Consider the following 23,746-nt stretch of genomic DNA (forward strand, 5'->3'; position numbering starts at 1 on the left):
CTTCTGTATGACAACTATTAAAGAACTTGAACTTGAACTTGAGATTCCACTAACTAAAAAATAACTTCAATAAATGATGAAGCCAAAATGTTACTGGATAACAGGAATGAATGACTCACTATACCGGTATGTATAATATACAGTACAGTACAACATCACAACACATTCGGTTTCTGCTAATCCTAATACCCACCATGGGGGGTAATTTGACCAAACCCACCCCATCTCTCATATACAACCCGCGCTTCCTTCGCTCACCAGCAGGGTGCGCTGCGGCTCAACCCAAGCCCCGCCCCTGGTCACCACTGCACTGCACTCCTCCAATGCGTGCCTCTCTCCCCTTCCGTCCTCTCCCTCAAGCCGCGCCCGCTTGCCTGTCTGTGGGACGGGGGGCTGCTGACGGACGACAGCCCCGTGAGAAAAAACACCATGTGAAGAGAAAAGTATAAAAAGGACACAAGCAGAACGCAGACTGTTTGGGTTTCTGACCGTCGGTCTCACGCGTCAGCGGGGCAACGTTTCGCGGCTCGTCGGACTGAGAGCGGATGGACAGAAGAGAGGCGCTCGTCTCGTGAAAAGGTACGACCTCCTCGTTAGGTGACATTATTGTTTCCGAGCTCCGTCGCTCCTCTGTGGCTCTGGGGGGGAGGCATAGTAGGAGGCTCCTTGGGAGAGCCGCGTTGGTTTGTGTGAAGAAGATGCTCCCGGCAGTATTTCTCGTGTACACTGTGTACAAATAAAAATGTCTTTAAGGCGATTTCGCTGTTGCCAAGTAACTGTTGGTCATCATGCATGCTGGCTAAAACTTTTGGTGGACGGTGAGTAAAGTGTTGCAACGTGTCCAAGACACCTTGTGAGCTGTCAGTGTGGTGGACACACACACACACACACACACACACACACACACACACACACACACACACACACACACACACACACACACACAGACTCGCAGAGAGGGGTGGCAGATATATTGTGGTCAAAACAAGCTCATACATAAATCCATGTGGATAATTTTGTGTTGCCATTGAATGCAGTTGATGCAGAGTGAATGAAACAGAAACAGGGCGTTTAATGATGCACAATGATTGAATGCAACAAAACACGTTGTGTTATATTTGTATTAGAATGTTGTTATTATCATCATCATCAACACTTTTCATTGTTGCTGCTGCTATCGGTGTGTGATTGTTTGTGAAACATTATTTTGGCTCATACATTTAATCCGATATAGAACCCACTTTAATATTTTGGCTCATACATTTAATCCGATATAGAACCCACTTCCATATTAGGCAACATTTCAAAGCAAAGATTCAGGAAGACTCTTCAACTGATGAGTAATATAGTGTTTCCTTTCCTGTCAGCTACCATATTGGCAAACACTACAACATGAAATAAACTCGGGGCCAAAATAGAATGTTTATGAAACGGTCTCATGTAGCCCTGTCCCTGTTGATATTGATGTGGCCTACTGTACATCTGCAAGATATTCACTAGTTCTGAAGTCATGGCAAAACACAGGATTATGGGAATAGTGAGTCACAGACACTAAGAAGACATGTGTGTCTCTATGAAGTATCCGGCTGCGGTATTGTTTATTCTCAGTGCCAAACAATGAGTAACCTGAAGTTTCACTAAAGTGCACAGGTGTGGAACGATGGCGGGACAGTAGTAGTGTTTGGTCTGTGTGGTAACATCTTTACTGATAGGGTTAGCGGCTGGGTAGAGTTTAAGCACTCAGTCGCCTACCACCACAGAGCCCCAGGTTCAAGTCCCAGCAGCGGCACCTCCAGCTCAGTCAGCCGCGTGGGAAGTTGGTGGGGGGGTCCTGGTCGTTGCAATAGTGACTCCTGCTGGTCGGTCAGCAGGGAGGGTGTCTGGGGGAGATATCGCAAACCTCTGTGAGCGTTACGCTCTCCCAGTGAAACTCCTAGCTGTCGGGTGAAAAGAAGCGGCTGGCGGCTCCACATGTATCAGAGCGGAGGTGTGTGGTCATCTACACCCTGCCCAGACCGACGGTAGGGCAGCGTAACATCCAGGAGGGAATTGGCATAACGATTAAATTGGGAGAAAAGGCTAAATAAAATAAAGAATTATTTAGCTGTCTACATTTTAATGATGAAAAGCAAATACCATCATCAAATCTTATTTCTCACAGAATAATTTCAGAAATATTTGAAATTGAATTGAAACGGTCATTTTCAATGAACATTCTCAAATATTCCAGAAATGACACAACAGCAATATTTGATTATGTATTGCATTTCTTATCATTACCCTGTAGTCCAAAGTGATGAACGTGAACTGGATTGTGTTACACGTGATCTTTCTTTTTTTTAATCCACTTTTTCTCTTTTTCTCCCATCCCAATTCCACTGTGCCAATTCTCCCCTCCCCTGTCTTGAACATTGCTCGACTATGCCCCCCACTGGCCGGTTGTAGGGAGGATAGAAGCCTTGCATCACGTGTCCCCTCCGATACACAAGGAGGCAGCCTGTCACATCTTTTCACCTGCCAGCGTGGACTCTCATTGGCGAGGTGTAACGTGTGGGAGGCTCACACTACCCCCGCCATTTCCTGTCTCTGCTGTGCAGGCGCCCTGACCGACCTGTAGGAGTCGCTGTCCACAACGTCCAGATTACCACCCATTGACTTCCACCTGCTAACTCTGCCAATTGAGTTAGTATGACGGCCGGCCCAAGCCGGAGGCAACGCCGACAGCCGGAGTCGAACCCGCTGTCTCTTGCGTTGGTGACGAGTGCAATGTCCGCTGCGCCACCCAGCTGCCATTTACACGTGATCTTTCATACCTAACCAGATGTCATGAATGATACATATTATTATTGTTACTGAAAAAAGTCCTTCTGAATATGACGTTGACCAGCAGCCCTCGAGGTGTTGGAGACTGATGTTAGAACAGTGGTTTGGGCTTAGTGCTGTACACACACACACACACGTGACACACACACACACACACACACACACACACACACACACACACACACACACACACACACACACACACACACACACACACACACACACACACACACACACACACACACACACACACACACACACACACTACAGGACTTCTGACACTCTGGTTCAGAGCAACGCACATTCCCCCCCTGGATCCTTTTGAAACTGCTGAGCGTTCCAGTATATTACTTCAATTGAACCCATTGCGCTGAATAACCACATAAGTCTGTTTTGACATTTTTTGGAGTTTACACAGTTGTGAAGTATTTGCACTGCAGATGTGAAGTTAATCTAAATCACTTGTGAGTGTGAAAGTGATATAATATCACATGGAACTACCCAACCTCTGCTGTCTTTGACTAGGAGTGAACACGACACTCTTTAACTTACCACCTTTAGATGATCATGTTTGAAAACAACGTTCCTATGAGAACTTAAGACGAACGTACATAGTTCTTCGTCTGAGGTCCTCAGTTGTGAAAAGGAGACGGGATCCAATAGAGAAACTAAGCCACAGTTAAAATGATCAAAAGCTAGTATGTGTCCTGCTTACGCCATGTAGCTTAGCTTGCGTCCTTAACTAGGGTTGGGTAGCGCTCACATTTGAACCATTACCGGTTCCAGTACCAGTTCTTGGAATTTGGTATTCGGTACCCAACGGTACTTTTTTTTCTTCTGTACATAACTCTCTCTGTAATAACACAATGTTTTTATTTCAGTTGTATGTGTCCAAACTTCTCAATTTCAACATGTAATTTATTTAGAACATTTTGTTATTTTGTTATTTATATTTCTTTTAAATATGTTTTTGTAGATCTTTTATTGTTTTTTTTACTACCGGGCAGTCCGGTAGAGAGAGAGAGAGGAAGAATGGGAGATAGACGGGGAGTCGAACCGGGGACAGCCGTGTTGCACTGTGTTGTAACACACCACACAAAATAAATCGGATCATGTATTGTGTTTTTAAATGTTTTTCAACATTATCTGGTAGGGATGCCCCGATCGATCGGCCACCGATCGTTATCGGCCGATATTCAGTATAAATATGCGATCGGTGATCGGTGATAATGTTTTATTTTCACCGATCGTCAAGCCCGATCACTCGCTGTCGCTGAGTTCTGTCTCAGACACCGGTGGTGCGGCGTCTGCTCTCGAGTCCAGCTCCTCCCGCACGCATGTAAACACGGGTCTAGTCTAGTGAGACACGGGAGGACGGCGTGTCGGCGTCTCCCTGAGCTAACGTTAGCTTAGCTACCGTTACAAAATGACCCAGTCAACTATTCACTTTTAGTTTAATACATGATGATGAGGCATTGTCTAACCGAACGGTATCTAGCCGGCCAGCTACCGATAGCTCCTGACATCAACAAACGCTCTAGCAAGTATAGTAGGTAGGTATGATACCCGTTAGCTGTTAGCTGTTAGCTCACGTTAGCGCAAGTTAGTTCACTGTTAAAAACGAAATGTCCCATTGAACTAAATAATTCACTGAGGCGTTGTATTAACGTTATATATCCGGCTAGCAGTAGCTACAGATAGCTCCTGATATCAATGTCTTATAACACTGATTCGATGCGTATTCGAGCTGAGGGCTTGCTGAGCACAGTTAAGTAACATTATACCAATAGGGTCCAGGTGCAGCGCGGAGAATCCTGGCCGTAGCTCGAGGCTTGAATTGAATTGAATTGAATAGTTTATTGGTTTAGAATGGAAAAATCACACATATACATTGGATCACAATATGAAAACAGGTATACATTTTCTCCATTTACCAATAGGATTTCATAAAAAACACAATAAAGCCATAGGCTTGTTTCCATTGTGGTCCTTCATCATTGGTGTCAGTGGATTTATGTACTGGTGTGTGGACGTGGGTGTTTGTAGTGTCTGTATGTCAGGATGTGTGGTATAAAAACAAAAAAATACATACAATAATATTCCATTTTATAGACAATAAAAGAATAAAAAAGGAACAACACATATTAAAACCCTTTGTTCACTACTCCCAGCTTCTGCTACTTATGATCCACCTCTTTATAGCTAATTTAAAAGTGGAGAAGGGGCTTATGGTCTTCAACTCCATTGGTAGGCTATTCCATTGTACTGCTGCTGAATATAGGAATGCGTTTTGGCCAATTTTCCTATTGCATCTCACTGGGACGATGTCTGTAGGGCTCCCCCTGGTGGCGTGTCCGTGTACATCCCTTACCATGTTAAAATATCCACTGAGGTACTGAGGGACAGTATTCCCGAGTATCCTATGTGTTATGTTGAGTTTTATTTGAGAGACCCTCTCCTCAACCCTGAGCCATTTGAGGCTGTTAAAATGTGTCTGTGTAAGGTGAGTCCTGGGATGGAGTTTTAAAATCATTCTAACTAATTTGTTCTGAGCTGTCTGTAGCCTACCTTTCAGTGCTACTGTGATGCCAGTGTACCAGGAGGAGCATGCATAGTCATAATGACATTGGATCAGTGCCCCTGCCAGGACTTCCATGGACCATTGCTGACCTGTTAATATAGGTGGACACTCTACAGAGAAATTTTATTCTCTGATTGATCTTTGTGACCACCTTTTGTGCCATGCTCACCCCTGATAAGGTGTTGTCCAAAATACATCCTAAGTATGTGACTTCCTCCTTTGCTGTTACCTCGATATCTCCTACGACTACCTTGAACCCAGGAGACCTCTTAAGTCGTATGGCCGAGCCAAAAAGGATAGCTTCGGTTTTACCCAGGTGTAGGGATAACCTGTTTTCGACCAGCCAATGACTGATCTTGACAAGCTCTAGACTGAGTGACCTCTCTACTTCTCTTTTGTCCTGATGGGAGACCATGAGTGCAGCATCGTCCGCAAATAAAAACAGTTTACAATCACATGCAGTTTTCATGTCATTGATATATAAAAGAAATAAAAGTGGTCCTAAAATACTTCCTTGCGGCACCCCGCACGTCTGTTGGAGTGAGGAGGATATGGTCCCATTAATTTCCACTACTTGTTTCCTGCCTCTCAGATAAGACTCCATCCACCTTAAGGATATACTGTTAAAACCCATATCCTTCAGTTTATATAAAAGTATGTCGTGGTTAACAGTGTCGAAGGCTTTTTGTAAGTCTATTAAAACCATCCCACAGAATTGACCTTTGTCCACCTCTGTTCTAATTTGGTCTGTCAGATATAATAAACATGTGTCTGTGGAATATGATGTTCTAAATCCAGACTGGAGCTCGTACAACAGGTTGTTTGTAGAGTGGTATTCGTTTATTTGATCATTAATGATCCTTTCTATGACTTTGGATATTGCACTAAGAATCGACACAGCTATATACTTGACACGGCTACTCGAGTATAGGTCCAGCTGCAGCTCCGGAGAATCCTGGCTGTAGCTGGAGGCTACTAGAGTACACACAGACAGTGGAGCTTGTTGCGTGGTGGCGATGTCTCGCAGATAATACAATACAAGTCTAATTATATAATATATATATTTTATAAAAAAAATAAAAATTATATAAAATAAACTTTAATTTCTTTTAATCAAAAACGATCGGTATCGGATTGGTATCGGCCGATATGGCTCACGACGATCGGTGATCGGTATCGGTGGCAAAAAACGTGATCGGGGCATCCCTATTATCTGGCCATCCTCAGTAAATATTATCAAACTCCTCTGACCTCGTCTGGTCTTTCTAAAGACCCAAGAGATGGGATAGTAATATACAGATTTTCTTGTCTAGCATATTACTCTTTCTTTTTGTGATACAATTCTTATAAAAAGAAAAAATTAATTTCCACATAATAACAAGAGACAACACAATACAATAATAATAATACACAAGACATCACAGGACAGTACTTCAACAATAATAATAACAAAAATGACAAGACAATAAAATAAAATAAAATTAATCAAGAAAGCAGTATAAATAATGTAAAATGAAGAACAGTGAAATATCCTGAACCCTCATCAACCCTGTCCCGACCTCTACGGTCCCCAGTCCCCACCCTATGAGGACCCCGAGTCATGCCTCTTTAATATTCCGAGACCCCGAACCAGGGGCCCCCACCAGCCCGATACCGCAAACCACCAAATTCATAAGGGCCCAAAATATCTCATCCCATATAGAGATACAAATAGAAATAATAAAAACCGAATATAAAAATAAATTGATATTGCATGACATTACAAAAGACATTTCTTCCCCCACCCCAGGACCCCTCAGGACCAACATCCCGACCCGCTTCGCTGCTAGATCATGGATTTTACACTCTCAGCCGCCGACGCCCACAACCCAATGTTGGATTCTTTAACTCCAATTAACCGAGCAGTGGAGATCCAAATAAATTACATCTAAGAATAGTAACCTCTTAACACATTGGGCGCCGGGGGTTGTGCCCATCATTGTACCCAGTCTGCCTATGGAGATGTTTACCTTCTTTGCAGGGCTATAACTTTTTAAATTGTATTGCTATATTGACATTACTATGGCCCATTCAACATCGATTATCTATCGTTCAGGATGTGGGAACGTTATATTTTTTCATTCATACATTGTTGTGTTAATACCGTCTAGAATATAAGTATGTTTTAAGCTTTTCTGCTGTAATTCCAAAAATGCTAGTTATTGGCCCTGACGCATATGATAGATTATCGATTGGCGTTTCTTTCCTATACACGCTATATTAAAAAATTAAAATGTATATGATCGGTATACATTATGCTTCATCATGCGTGAAGGAAAGGGGGGGGTTGATTGATTGATTGATTGATTGAAAACTTTATTAACAGATTGCAGAATGGGTACAATACAGTACAGCTCAATACACACAATTGTTAAGGGGATGCAGACCAGAGAAAGACTTTCGTCTTGTTTCCACCAGGGTCCCCCATTTTCAATTCATCAGGACATATATGACATACATGACATACAGATAGTCAGTACTGCTACATCTATACATTTATGACATACCAGATTTGCAAATACAGTACTGTTTGTGATACAGAAGGAGTCAAGAAAAGGGAGTATATACATTTGACGTAGAAACTGTACATTGGAGGAGGTTGGGTGGGGGGGGTTGGGTACACTGGGATATTGACAACCATACTGGGTAATTTACATTGGAGGTGGTTGGGGGGGGGGGGGGGGGGGGGCACACTGTATAAGCAAGCAAAACTGTACATTGAGGGGGGGGAGACTCTGTACAAACAAACAAAATTGTACATTGGACTATTGACAAAACCATACTAGGTAAATGACTGTACATTGGAGGGGGTTGGGTTAGGATATTTACAGGGGCCAGTGTTGAATTGCAGTCTCCCGTAGGTGTCTCTTGAGAGAGGTTTTGAAAGTGGGTAGTGATCCACATTCCTTTACAGCTTTGGGTAGGGCGTTCCATAAATTTTATAATTCCTTGATCGTCAGTAACGGCTTTATTTAGTATGGGTTGATATGTTGAGCAGATGGTTTGCAGTGAAAAGAATAAACAATCGGGCTGAAAATAACATTATATTCCTCTTACCGTTCGCCGATGAGACTGAAGGAAAAAGGATCCCAATTATTTGACGTCGATCTCCTACATCCATTTCCGGTTTGTATGGCGCAATAAACGCCAAAATCATATGATGGAGATGATTGTGGACTTCAGGAGGTCGGGGGTCAAGGACTACAGCCCCCTCAGCATCGACGGGGCACCGGTTGAGAGAGTCAACAGCTTCAAGTACCTCGGAGCCTACATATCCGAGGACTTGACATGGACCACACACATTAACAGTGTGGTGAAGAAGGCACGACAACGCCTCTACTTCCTCAGGCGCCTAAGGAAGTTCCAAGTCAGCCAGAAGATCCTTAAGAACTTCTACTCATGTACAATAGAGAGCATCTTGACCGGCAACATCACCTCCTGGTTTGGGAATAGCACTGCAAAAGACCAAAGCAGACTACAAAGAGTGACACGTTCAGCCGAACGCACAATTGGAGGGGGGCTCCCCACCCTCCAGAACATTTACTACAAGCGTTGCAAGGGGAAGGCTAAGAGAATTATTAAGGACTCGAGCCACCCGAACAACTGCCTCTTTGAACTGCTGCCGTCAGGCAAGCGATACAGGAGTCTCAAGGCAAGCACAGAAAGACTCAGAAGAAGCTTCTATCCCCAGGCCATCAGGCTGCTAAACGAACAATGAATGAACACTACACAACAACAACCACCAAACACACATAGCACACACATCCACACGCACACACTCACTTTAAACAAACACACTGTAGCACCCACTCCACACACTTTATAGCACACACCCACTTTAAACAAACACACTGTAGCACCCACTCCCCACACTTTATATTTATGGATGAAGGATTGCACTACAACTTGTACACCTTACTGTAAATTGTACCTAAAATTGTACCTCATCCCATTTCTGCTTTGCACTAGATAGTACTGTACATTAGTACACTGCATAGTATTGTGTATTGTATATTATATGGTAACTCAGAACATTGTACATATGTCTATACCGAACACTGTGACCTCATTTTCTTCTTCTAAATTCATGCTATATTATGTTATTATGTTATTTGATACTATCTTGTCTAGCACAGTCTCTGGAGCGTAACAGTAAGAAGCATTTTGTATGAAAGTATTCTGTACTTCTGTATGACAACTATTAAAGAACTTGAACTTGTTTCGAAAGCGATCCCAATGCACTAGAGTGTTTGTCTGGATCCACGTAACAAGATATGACTGCCAGAGGAATTTCCTCAACGCACCGATCGCCACTTCCGGTTTTGGCGAGAGTGTAACTCGCCCGACCATCCACCAGTCGGCGGTATTGAGGCGTTGCAATCTCATACAGGGTGCCGCTGCAGTCCGGAGGGAGGCTGGATGAATTATGAATGCCATGGCGAAAAAATTAAATTGATCCCAAAAACGATTTACGCCGTTGTTGGCGTTCAACGCATGGCGGGCAATAACGACTTACGCCGTTTTTGGCGACCAATGTGTTAACAGGCGCCCCCAAAATTGGCCATTTTAGTTTTAGTTTTTGAGGACTGCATACTTTTCTTGCAAACCAAAACACTATACTTTATACTTATAGCACATGCATGAGCCTGGTCTCTTTTGAAAGATGACATTCTGAAGTTTCTGATACAATAAAGACAATTCACTTTACTGCTAATGAAATAGAGTAACATAGGTCTGAACTTGAGTTGTAGAAAAACTTGTTACTCACGTTTTTCTGTAGTAGTCCAGAAGTAGTATTTCCCCAGAAATTGGTATGGCTGAAATGACACACTGGGTCCAGAGCCTGAAAGCCACACTCATTGGCTACAACCCTATCCAATCATTTTCGAGATCGCCAAATGATTGACGGAGCTAGAGCCCCGGGAGTCGGTGTTGTATTTGTCACACTGTGTACTTCGGCGTATGCCTCACATATCGGCATGTAACTCGAGAACCGCTGAATATATATTTTATTAAAAAATATGCACACCCGAGCCACTAGAGGTTGCCAAAGTGCAGGTGGGCAAATCGTCCTCAAGAGGGCCCACATGTGGGCCGTTGCAAGTTAACCCTTTCTTCGCCAAGAACGTGTTACGACGTCATTCTCCGCCATGCGTAATCTGCCAATGACGTCGTACAGCATCTTTGAGATCAATATTTCACAAATCTGTCATGGCAATCATATTTCACCCACGGAGACTTGACGGGTGCTGTAGATCTCCTCTCAACTCTCCAACGGTTCAAGACCGCCATCTGGTGGCCGATCGGCGAATTGCCAAAACCGGAAGTGAGCGGCCGGGAGTGGTGCTCACCCATATTTCGTCCGGCCACTCGCTATCGCTCCCGGGGCTCCATCTCGACACACTGGATAATCGATCGGTTGCCCTAACTCAATAAACAACGTTATTTGGACGTATATAGTATTATACAACCTGGAAATGGATCGCATATATCAACATCCCATAATAGCGATCTTTCTGCTCCACGCTGATCACCCAACGGTCAGAGGAAGCTGCGGTGAGTTTCAGCGTGTTTGATTATTATTATCCATACAAACTGCTAGGGGTGCACCGATGTATCGGTATCGGCAGATAAGTGCCTTGTTGACTGCAATCGGCCTGTCGGCCGATAAGCTCGAATGTGCCGATGGCAGTAGCCGATAAATATCCATCAATTTGTGTAGCGTCAAGACAAATAAAAGTTCACTCGCGACCTGCACAACGCCGTTGGCAGTCCCCCCCACACACACACACAAGCTACTGCATCAAAGTTACTACTTATGATTAACAAGGCATTCGTTTTGTAGCATTAACGTTATATAGTTAGTGTTACACGTTCAATAACATTCAGCATATTATTTACCCGAACGTAGCAAGCATTGTTCATACTAGCTCAGTTCGTTCCGTTGCTCACAGAGCCCTGAGTTTTACCCATTCTGCAATCTGTTAATAACGTTTTCAATCAGACACATGTATAGAAAGGCTTTGTTTTATTATAACATTAGTTGCAGTAAAATCATTATGCCTCATTTAAGTCATCCTGCGGAGCTAAAAGCTAAACGTCAGCCGCGCCGTGTTGTTGTTCTAGAAAACCTCTTGTGAAAATCAATGGCGGACAAAAGCAGAAGTAAAAAATGTATACGCGCTTCCGATTGGTGGTAACAGCAGAGGCAAGCGGTGTGTAACGTAATTGGCAGAATCGACTGTCAATCAAAATTTCATTGGTTGAGACAATAGTATCTAGCTGCAGCCCAGCAGGTAGACCATGCTGGGAGAACTAGTATCTAGCTACAGCCCTGCAGAACATACTGGGAGAGAGATAGTGCTATTTCTTGTTTCCTTTTTTTAAGTAAGTAAAGAGGCCTATGTTCATATCGGTGAGCACAATTTGTAACACAAATATACAGTAGTTTCATAAAAAATAAATAAAAAATATTACAAAAAAAGAAATATTACAAAAAAAAAAAGAATATTTAAAAAATATTTAAAAAAAAAATGTTGCCACAAATATCGGTATCGGCCGATTGTGTTAGTTGAACAATCGGTATCGGTATTGGTGGCAAATTTTCATATCGGTGCATCCCTACAAACTGCTATGATCAACATATCACCCATACTACATGATTAATTTAACGTCGGTCATTGCATTATAAACGACCCCCCCCCCCCCCTCCGGTCAACATCAGATGATGAGTCATGACGTTTAGGACCTTGTACAATTGAAATTTTTAATCTGACGTCAATCGGTATCATACTACATTTGATGATCTAATATATGTATTTATGGCTATAACTCACGTTCTATGGAATGCTGCAGAAAACGATAAAAACATATTTATACTTTAGACAGTATTTTAGTATGAATGTGTGAATGAAAAAGTAGAACGTTGCTACATCCTAAACGATAGATACTTGATGTTGAATGGGCCATAGTAATGTCAATTTAGCAATACAATTTAAAAAGTTATAGCCCTGCAAAGAAGGGGAACATCTCCATAGACTTACAGTACTGGCAGAGAAGGGATTAAGATGAGAATAATCTCCGGCAGATAAAGGGTTAAGAGGCTAATTGATCATTGTACGTTTTTCGGGTTGTTTCCATCTCATGGCTATCAGTTTTTTGGCTGCTGTAACTCCCGCTAAAATTAGTATTTTTTGTTGTATGGAAGCCGGTAGCTGGGAGATATCATTCAGGAGTAGTGTTGTTGCGGATAGTGGAAATGTCAGGTCACATATATCCGAAAGCTTAACACTTTGAGCGCCAGCGGCTTTGGCTATCCTTGTACAGTACCTAGTCCTACTGCGCCACCGCTGTAAGAGATAGGTGTGCGTCGCGGTGTGGGGCTATATCTATATTCTCAAGAATCAAGAGGTTTATTTGTCACATACATACTAGGGCATACAGTGAAATGCGGGTGGTCATGCCCGCATCGATTGTGCAAAATACAATAATAAAATAGGCATAGAAGAAAATGGGTAAGACATAAGATGTGCATGATAAAAAAAGACATGCTAAGTTCCTGAGAAACTGGTTCCTATGTACACTACTATTATACAATTTACAATTTTAACTCCATCATTTTTATACTTAATGTATCTAAACTATACTATACAATTTTCCCATTAATTACCTAGACTGTGGCGGCCCGCCACAGTTGTATAATGAACCAAAAAAGAAATGTAATACAAAAATGTAAATGTAAATGTAAATAATTTTTTTACAATTCTTTTTTTAATATGAAGTTTGCCAATAGGGATGTATCAGTAGTATTGGCAGTGGTAGTAGTCGTAATAGTAATCCACGATATTCTTTTATTTTCTAAAAAATAAACCAGTTCAACACAGGTAACCACTTTTGCTTCATTTCTTTGATGGCTCAAATGTATGCTCTAGTCCAGTGGTTCTCAAACCTCTCCTCGAGACACATCAGCCGTTCCATGTATTTGTTAAATTCCACCACCAGCACACCTGATTCAACTAATAAAGGGCTAGTTAAGTTGAATCAGGTGTGCTGGTGGTGGAATTGAACACAATACGAACGGCTGGGGTGCTTCGAGGAGAGGATTGGGAAGCACTAGTCTAGTCGATTTTGTGTAATTTGAGCACAAAGTTCATCATAGATCTAGCCTCTTTATTTTGCTCTCAAAGTGTCATGGTCCCGGCCGCGTCTATGCCTTCTACAACGCTGTTCGGTTTCCGGGTTCCTCTGATTGGCCACTAAGCCCACGTGACCCTACGCTAGCACGCCCCAGGTATCGCTTACGCCGCGCATGCGCATGAGCCGCGCCAAGCTCCTCAGCCTCCTCATATTTGCGAATGCATAAACTATATCTTAAATTATGGCTATGTGTCTAATATGGCCGTCGCTTATCAATGACTTGTTTTGTTTACATCAGGGTGAACGCTGTTGTATTCGCAAATATGAGAGCCAGCAATACGCAGCTCCAGTTAACCTAATTTATACCGTATTGAATCATTAAAAAAATATACCGTTAACTGGAATATGTTGTTTCTTTACACATATGTTGGATTATGTAATTGGTTTGTCATGACAAACCAATAAAAAATCGCTACTTTACATCAGGGTGAACGCTGTTACGCTGCCACCACCCACTTCAATGACAGTCAGAGCTCTCATATTTGCGAATGCATAAACTATATCTTAAATTATGGCTATGTGTCTAATATGGCCGTTGCTTATCAATTGACAGAGCTCTCATATTTGCGAATGCAACAGCGTTCACCCTGATGTAAACAAAACAAGTCATTGATAAGCGACGGCCATATTAGACACATAGCCATAATTTAAGATATAGTTTATGCATTCGCAAATATGAGAGCTCTGTCATTCGCAACAGCGTTCACCCTGATGTAAACAAAACAAGTCATTGATAAGCGATGGCCATTCGTTTTATAGCATTTTGAAAAGCCCTCGTTTTCAAGGAAAATATAAATATGCCATGATAAAAGACTGGAATATTCTAGAATACACAAAAACTGTAATTTTTCTGCCTATTTATGAATAGTTTTCAACTATTATCGATAGTATATGTGTATGTATGCACGCTATATAGGCGATCTGAAAAATGTATTCTCTTATTTCCTGATCGCTCGCACAGCCACACAGCCACACACACACATAGGGGAAAAGCTTATATCTCCGTGAAAACAGGTTTGATTATCCGAAGACTGGTAAAATAGATTCCTTACCTGAGATCAGATGTTATCCAAAAAGATTATTCCAATTCCTGATCGCCATTCCAAATATCGATCGCTTTTATTGATCCAACGCTACATACTGTACATATGTATTCCACGCTGTTCTGAGGGTCCACAATGAATCCGATCGGCTCGGGTTACATGCCTGAGAAGTAAAATGTGGATTCCGGATTTTTCTTTTCTCATCCATTTTCATTGAGTCCATTCCAAAAGGGTGCATTACCATCTGGGAGACGACAGGGGGCGGTTTTTTCACATCTGAGCTCCTACAGGGGCTGCATACCAACGGGAGACTCTGTTGATGAAATATGAATTCAGATTGCTAATTAAAAAATAAAACGCTAATAAACGTCGTGGGCATTCAGGCATTGGGCTGATAAAACGTGATATGACGTGATGGGCACTGAAAGTGTTAAGAGGTTTTATCTTTTCATAATTTATGTTTCCTTTAAAGGTTCATCTCTTTTACATATGTTTTCTGTAAGTGTTGATAACTTTACATGTGTTTCCTTTAAGGCTCATCCCTTTACACATGTTTTTAATAGTGTTAACATCTTTACATATGTTTCCTTTAAGGGTTGTTCTTTTACATATGTTTTTCCTTTAAGATATTCCCTTTACACATTTATTTATGATGTGAGTTTTCTTTACTAATTCTGTGTTCACTGTTCACCTGTCTTGGCCATGCCTGGCCTTATACCAGCTGGCACTCATTAGTAATTAGTTCACAGGCACTATTTAGACCTGCCCGTTTCTCACAGTCATTGTCGCGTCATTGCATTGCATTGTATTGATTTTCATTCACAGTTGTGTTCGGTCACATACTCACCTTTGTCACCAGTATTCCCTGTGAGTCCGTTCCTCCCTTAGTCCTTATTTTTCCAGCATGGCTGAGTATTGTTTTCAGATTTTGCAGTTCGCTTTTGTTTAGTAACCGTCTCGTTTTGTAATCATCATTGTTGCTTGCTCAGTAAAAGCCTGTTCACTTCATCCCGTCGCCTCAGCCTCTTCTCTCTCTGCTTGTGTCCTGCACTTGGGGTCTCCTCTTCTATTCCCACACCGTACCCTCACAGAATGGCACGACCAGTTCTGACCCCAGCAGTCATGAAGACAGCAAGAGCGAGCGACGCTCTCCTCTCAATGGAGAAATTCTTCAAAGGGGATTTTCCCTCTTCATCCTCAGAGGAGAGATGGACTGTGTACATGCTGCTCACCTCTGTCGGTGAGCGCAGCGCGGAGCAGGCACTCCAGCTGGAGGCGCATGGCCGTGTGATCCGGTGGCTGATTCGGGAGCTCTTGTCCTTTGCCCCCGGTGAAGCTCCGGTTGCCAGCACGCCTTCCTCCGCAGGTACAGCTAGTCCTCTCGCCGTTAATACGGCCCAGGCTGTTAGCCCAGCCGTTAGCCTAGCTTCAGGAGCTAGTACTGCTAGGCCCCGCACTGTTATCACTGCCCAGGCTGTTAGCCCAGCCGTTAGCCTAGCTTCCAGAGCTAGTACTGCTAACCCCCGCTCTGTTAAGACAGTCCAGGCTACTAGCATAGCCGTCAGCCTAGCTTCCCCAGCTAGTACTGCTAACCCCCGCTCTATTAAGACAGTCCAGGCTACTAGCATAGCCGTTAGCCTAGCTTCCCCAGCTAGTACTGCTAACCCCCGCTCTGTTAAGACAGTCCAGGCTACTAGCATAGCTGCTAGCCTAGCTTCCCCAGCTAGTACTGCTAACCCCCGCTCTATTAAGACAGTCCAGGCTACTAGCATAGCCGTTAGCCTAGCTTCCCCAGCTAGTACTGCTAACCCCCGCTCTGTTAAGACAGTCCAGGCTACTAGCATAGCTGCTAGCCTAGCTACCGTAGCTAACGCAGCTAGCAGAACCTCTGCCCCCACAACCAAGTCAATGGTTTCTTCTGTTAGGAGACTCGGCCTGTATCTCTAGCTTAGCTCCTTCTGCTACAGCTAGTAAGTCTAGGGAGGCTAGCAAAGCTCCTTCAGCTAGCCAGGCTTTCTCAACTAGTCCAGCCCTGTCTGCTAGTTTAGCTTCTTCAGCTAGCCAGGCTTTCTCAACTAGTCCAGCCCTGTCTGCTAGTTTAGCTTCTTCGGCTAGCCAGGCTTTTACAACTAGTCCAGCCCTGTCTGCTAGTTTAGCTTCTTCGGCTAGCCAGGCTTTTACAACTAGTCCAGCCCTGTCTGCTAGTTTAGCTTCTGCAGCTAGCACCTTAGCTCTTCCTGCTAATGTAGCACCTACAGCTAGTACCTCAGCTCTCCCTGCTAGCACAGGTCCTGTAGCCCCTGTAGCCAATATAGCCGTGTCAGCTACCTCCTTAGCATCCCCTGCTAGGACAGCCACTGCTAGTTCTACAGGCCCTACAGCTAAACCTAGGGCTTCCTCAGTTAGGAGACTCAGTGTGGTTCCGGCCTTTAGTACTGGCTTAGCTCCCCCTGCTACTGCTAGCAAGTCTAGAAAGGCTAGTAAAGCCCTTACAGCTAGCAAGGCTTCTTCAGCTACACCAGCCTCTACTGCCAGCCTAGCCCCTGTTAGCTTAGCCCCAGGTGCTACGCCCGGTCCGGCCTCCACGCCCGGTCCGGCCTCCACGTCATGTCCGGCTCCCACGCCTGACCCAGCCGCTACGCCCGGTCCGGTTTCTACCCCCAGCCCGGCCTCCTCATCTGGTCCCGGCTCCTCGTCTGGTCCTGGCTCCTCGTCTGATCCCGGCTCCCCGACTGGTCCCGGCTCCTCGTCTGGTCCCGGCTCTTCGTCTGGTCGAGCCCTATGCCGTGGTCTTCGCCATGGTCTTCGCTGTGGTCTTCGCTGTGGTCTTCGTCCGCAGAGACCCCCGTCCGGGGTTCTGCACCCGGTCCCGAGGTCTGCACATGGAGTGGTCCCCGTCCGGGGTCCTGCTCCGGGGTTGTCGTCTTCGCGCCTCCGCTCCGGACCAGAACCCGAGTCCTGCACCTGGAGGATCCCTCATCCAGGGTCCTGCTCCGGGTCTGTCGGCCACGCCCCTTTTCTCCAGGCCCCCTGACCGGTCCTCCGTCCCACCAGTTTTTTCCGGGGTCTTGGCCCCCCGCCTCACCCGTTCCCGGACGGTCTTACCGGTCGTCTGGAAGCCGACCCTTTGGGGGGGGGGGTACTGTCATGGTCCCGGCCAGGGATCCTGTCCGAACAATATGAACAGTGGTTTTCTGCCGCCCTCTGGTGGCCAAGCGCAGCAACTCCAGATATTTGACCTTCTCACAATAGGGGATATCTGCAGAGCCACAGAGCCCAGGCGTGGACGGGTTTGAGGCGGGGCTTCGTGGCGTAGACAAGTATTAGTGGCCTGGACAAGTATTTGCACTACTGCGCATGCGGATGAGGGGGGGGCTCTCTCGCTCGCTCCCTCTCTCGTTTACGACACACATACACAACTTAACTTTCGTCTAGTTTACATCAGGGTCCCCCATTTTCAACTTAACTTTCGTCTCGTTTACATAGACAGTAATGTTACATCTAGACATTTATGACATACCAGATCTACAAATATACAGCACTGTTTGTGATACAAAAATATAGTAATAATAGAGTATATACATTTGAGGGGGAATACATTTACATTTAGTCATTTAGCTGACGCTTTTATCCAAAGCGACTTACAAGTTCTGTACGACAAGTCATCAGGAAGGGCACAACTCTATCAGCTGAGTAACAATGTTCATAAAGTGTTGAGTGCTACAGTGTAGGTTAGTTTATTAGGACAAGTGCATGACAGTAAGGTTAGTTAGGGTTAGATTTTTTTTATTTTTATTTTTTAATTCAGATAATGGTTGAAGAAGTGCGTCTTTAGTCGACGGCGAAAGATTGGACGGGTTTCGGCTGTCCTAACTGGGGTGGGTAGTTCATTCCACCATTGTGGGGCAAGGACTGAGAATATGCAACTTCTCTTTGATGACCCTCCCGGAGCTTGGATAGGAGTAGGAATAAACTGTACATATACAGCACTGTTTGAACCTGGCACACAACATACTTCACATGTCATTTTTCTTTTTGTGGAGACGAAGATGATGAGTACCAGTCTTCTCCTCAGACATATAAAATCAGTTTTTCAATACAAGTACGACTCAAGACACAGAACATTAGTATGCAAAATAGAAAATGAACACAGATTTTGAGTGTGAATGAAAACTTGTAATGAAAAATGTAAATGTATTCCCCCTCAAATGTATATACTCTATTATTACTATATTTTTGTATCACAAACAGTGCTGTATATTTGTAGATCTGGTATGTCATAAATGTCTAGATGTAACATTACTGTCTATGCAGGCCTGTACAGTGCGACATATATCTCGCACGTGCTACAGCAACAGCGGTCTGTGCGATGGATGGATTTACTTCAGTAGCACTGGTGCGATAGGGATTCGGTTCATATAGATACTCTTATTTTGAAAATCCTGTAGCGGGTCTCATTTCTGCCCACGCGCAGCTCCAGCTAGGCTCCGAAAGCTAGCAACGTTCAGGTGCATATGATAATCTTATTTTGAAAAAACTCTTGTGACAACTCGACGAGTCATATCCGCCCTATCCGTGCGCCTTCTGCAAGCAGAGCAGCGCGTTGGTCGGTTGCTGCGTTAACACAGCAGTGCGCCTACACGTCCCGAAATAAGTCCGTGGTGTTTTTTTCTTCTCGCAACGGGTCAAATGCATCTACATGCTTTGCACCGTCGCCATTCCTTTATGCGCACATCGCCCGAAATTAACGTTTATGTACCATTACAATCACTACAACGTTAGCAAGCTAACAAGCTAATCCTGATCACAGGCAGAGCCAGCAGACACAGTGTGGAAAGGGAAATGGGGGGGCACTCTCTCCCCTTCCCTGTGTGTGTGCGTGCGTGCGTTTGGAAAGATGATGAAGTCACTAGTCAGGACAGGAGTATATTATAGTAAACTGAGGATGGACAGATAATGTTGATATTCAAATAAACAAGTTTCGAGAGGAGTGGAAGTTTGAAGACAGACTAGACTACAATATGATGCGGGGGTGGTGAGTTGAAACAGTGTGTGTGAATGAATGAATGAGAACTTTATTTAACAGATTGCAGAATGGGTACAGTACAGTATGGCTCAATACACACAATTGTTAAGGGGATGCAGACCTGAGAAAGACGTTTGTCTTGTTTACATCAGGGTCCCCCATTGTGTGTGTGTGTGTGTCCCAACCGACCCCACTTCTATGTTTCAATAAATTATTTGCATTTAAAACTATTAACGCTGACTCATTCCTTCAGTCCACTCAAAATTATGCTAATATTCCTTATGTTGTTTATGATATTAATTGAAAATAGCATATGAGAGTATCATAGTAATAATAACACATGGCGATATACTAAATGACAGCCAAACATGGCACTGCAACTAAATAACACAAATACAATAGGCACATTTGTGACTGTTACAAATATAACAAGTTTTATACTTGTGCTACAAGATTTTGGCCTGTGCTACAAAACTATCAACCTCTGTAGCACCAGTGCTATGTGCAAAAAAAGTTAACGTACAGCCCTGTGTCTATGTAAACGAGATGAAAGTTAAGTTGAAAATGGGGGACCCTGATGTAAACGAGACGAAAGTTAAGTTGTGTATGTGTGTCGTAAACGAGAGAGGGAGCGAGCAAGAGAGCCCCCCCCCCCTCATCCACATGCGCAGTAGTGCAAATACTTGTCCAGGCCACTAATACTTGTCTACGCCACGAAGCCCCGCCTCAAACCCGTCCACGCCTGGGCTCTGTGGCTCTGCAGATATCCCCTACTCCCTTCTCAGGCGGCCTCTAGTCCTAGGTCTGCTGGATGATATTTATGCTATCTTTAATGCTGTGTTTCCTCTGTTCATGTTGTGTGGTGCGTTTTAGCTTGTGTTTAAAAGGTTTTATCTTTTCATATGTTTCCTTTAAAGGTTCATCTCTTTTACATATGTTTTCTGTAAGTGTTGATAACTTTACATGTGTTTCCTTTAAGGCTCATCCCTTTACACATGTTTTTAATAGTGTTAACATATTTACATATGTTTCCTTTAACACTTTCAGTGCCCAGCAGGGGGCGCACATTTAGTGCTTGAATGCCCACCATCCACTTCAATGTTAGCATTAATATCGCCTAATCTATGTTTTAAATTATGGCCATGTGTCTAATCTGCCCGTCGCTTATCAATGACTCATTTTCCAGTCAACATTGTCAAATCGGATTGTTTTTTTATCAGTTCATTTCCGTTTATAGCATTTTGAAAAGCCCTCGTTTTCAAGAAGAAAAAAAAAGAATCTGTGATAAACGCCCTGTACTGTAATATTCTAGAATGTTGTAATTTTTCGGCCTATTTATGAATCGTTTTCAAATAAACGCTAGATTATCGATAGTATATGTGTACGTATTAGGGCTGACCTTCGAAGCTTTTTTTGGCAATCGAAGCTTCGGGGCCGATCTTCAATTTTAATTCGAAGCTTCGAGAAAAAAATAAATAAAAAAAAATTATTTTTTAAATGTTGTATCTTATGTTGTGGGACTTGTACAGCACTTTCATAAACGTTGTTGTTTTTAAATGTGCTCTATAAATAAAGTGGGTTGGATTAATTAATTAAGTAGCCCCTTTCGTGACTGAGCCAACAAGGTTTCACTCCGCTGTGTGATTTAATTCAAGGTGGATCGCTGTTGTCGTTTGAACAACTTCAGATTTCATGGGAACTACCAATCCCCCAAATCAAGAATGTTTAAGATGAATGAAGTAAGATTTAGATTATTTGAAATATGGCCTGTGTAGACTAAACTATGCACAGAATTATGTCAGTCTACAAGGTCCGGATTCTACATGGTTCGGCAATGTAGACCTTGTAGACTCCACTACAGACCAATTATCAGTGAATGTTCATGCATTTTTAAGAAGGGCAACTTCCACAAAAAAAACAAAGAACTCACCAAAACATCTCAGTAGCACCTTATCTAAAATGTATTTCCTATTTTGTTTATTCATCCCAGTATCTTTCTTTCTTATGTGTGGAATTCTACAAGGCATGTAGGTGTATATGTATTTGAGGATGATATCCTTCAAACAGGCAATAGTGATGATATAATTTGGGCAGTGCTGAGCTGGGTTACTTTCCTCCAGTGTATTTGTCCCCCGGCCCCACCCAATGGCCCCATGCGCACACACACACACACACACACACAAATCGAAGTAAAAAAAAAAAAAGTGAAATTTTTTCTTTTTACTTCGATTTTTTTTTTAATGTTCGAAGCTTGTGCCATCGAACGAAGCTTCGAAGTATTTAAGACAGCCCTAGTACGTATGCACGCTGGTGCCGCGAGCTGAAAATCGATTCTCTTAGTTCCTGATCGTTCGCACAGTCAAACAGCCATATCACATATAAAACAGGTCTGATTATCCTAAGACTGGTAAAATAGATTCCTTACCTGAGATCAGATGTATCCAAATGGATTATTCCAATTCCTGATCGCCATTCCAAAAATCTATCCTTTTATTGATCCAACGCGTATACTGTAAAACACATATTACACGCTGTGCTGAGGGTCCACAATGAATCTGATCGGCTCCGGTTACATGCGTGAGAAGTAAAATGTGGATTCCGGATTTTTTTTTTCTCATCCATTTTCATTGAGTCCAATCCAAAAGGGTGCATTACCATCTGGGAGACGATAGGGGGCGCTTTTTTCACATCTGAGCGCCTGGTGGGGCTGGTTTACCAATAGTAGACTCTGTCGATGAAATATGAATTCAGATCGCTAATAAAAAAAAATAACAAGAATTCTCGTGATGGGCATTCAGGGGGCGGGCTGATAACACTAGATATCTCGTGATGGGCATTCAAAGTGTTAAGGGTTGTTCTTTTACATATGTTTTTCCTTTAAGATATTCCATTTACACATGCTTTTATTTATGATGTGAGTTTTCTTGACTAATTCTGTGTTCACCTGTCTTGGCCATGCCTGGCCTTATACCAGCTGGCACTCATTAGTAATTAGTTCACAGGCACTATTTAGACCTGCCCGTTTCTCAGTCATTGTCGCACCATTGTATTGTATTGTATTGATTTTCATTCACAGTTGTGTTCGGTCACATACTCACCTTTGTCAACAGTATTCCCCGTGAGTCCGTTCCTCTCTTAGTCCTTATTTTTCCAGCATTGCTGAGTATTGTTTTCGGGTTTTGCAGTTCGCTTTTGTTTAGTAACCGTTTCGTTTCGTAATCATTGTTGCTTGCAAACTGCTCAGTAAAAGCCTGTTCACTTCATCCCGTCGCCTCAGCCTCACCCCCCTAGAGGGTCGGAGGTTCACCCCCCATAGTCTCTGAAAATCCTGTGGGAAACACAAGTGACTTTTCCATTTTTAAAGTGACATTTTGTTTAAAGTGATTGTTTTAGCGGTTGCAGCATGAGTGTTGTGTGTGTGTTAGGGCTGTCTTAAATACTTCGAATCTTCGAAGCTTCGTTCGATGGGCATGGGATTCGAATGGGAAAATAAAATTTGAATATATTAAAAAAATAATAATAATAATATATGTCTATATATATAGTATTCTTAATTTTTTTGAAAAATCAACTCTGCCCCTTTTTGTTAAAAACTACAACAAGCAATGCTGTTTGTTATTTAAGATGAGGTCGGACTCGGAACTGACAGATTTGTGTTCATTATGCTGCTTTTATAAAGCCTCAAATGTCGGCTTACAATATTTCATGAAAGCAAAGTGTTTCGTTTGTCTAAGATTTAAAAAGGTTTAAACTTTACAGCACTGACAAAGTTGAACAAAGTGATGTACAAGTCCCCCCCAAAAAAAATTATTACATTTGTTTTATCTCGAAGCTTCGAATTAAAATCGAATCTCAGCCCTGCAGCTTCGAATGCCAAAAAGAAATTCGAAGGTCAGCCCTAATATTGGGCATGGCTATCATACAGGAAACAATAGGTTTGAAGCATCAAATCTCCTACCGATTGCTATGTCCTGATTCACTTTGAGGGGGAAGCAGCCGGAGGTACCTCAGTACTGAAAGACAACTGATATCCCCAGT

The 23,746-nt window shown here is 43.1% G+C and overlaps 1 protein-coding gene across 1 annotated transcript in view; it reads left to right on the plus strand.

Annotated features, from left to right (window-relative positions):
- Positions 1-389: 389 nt before the first annotated feature.
- The window catches only part of LOC311235737 (cell surface hyaluronidase-like), a gene marked incomplete at its 3' end in the record, with an annotated part of 70,593 nt that continues 47,236 nt past the window's right edge, over positions 390-23,746 (plus strand). The window contains exon 1 of the mRNA XM_084323203.1: positions 390-579. The remainder of the gene's footprint in view (positions 580-23,746) is intronic.

This window comes from Notolepis coatsorum (assembly GCF_963971535.1).
Source record: "Notolepis coatsorum genome assembly, chromosome: 10".
NCBI lineage: Eukaryota > Metazoa > Chordata > Actinopteri > Aulopiformes > Paralepididae > Notolepis > Notolepis coatsorum.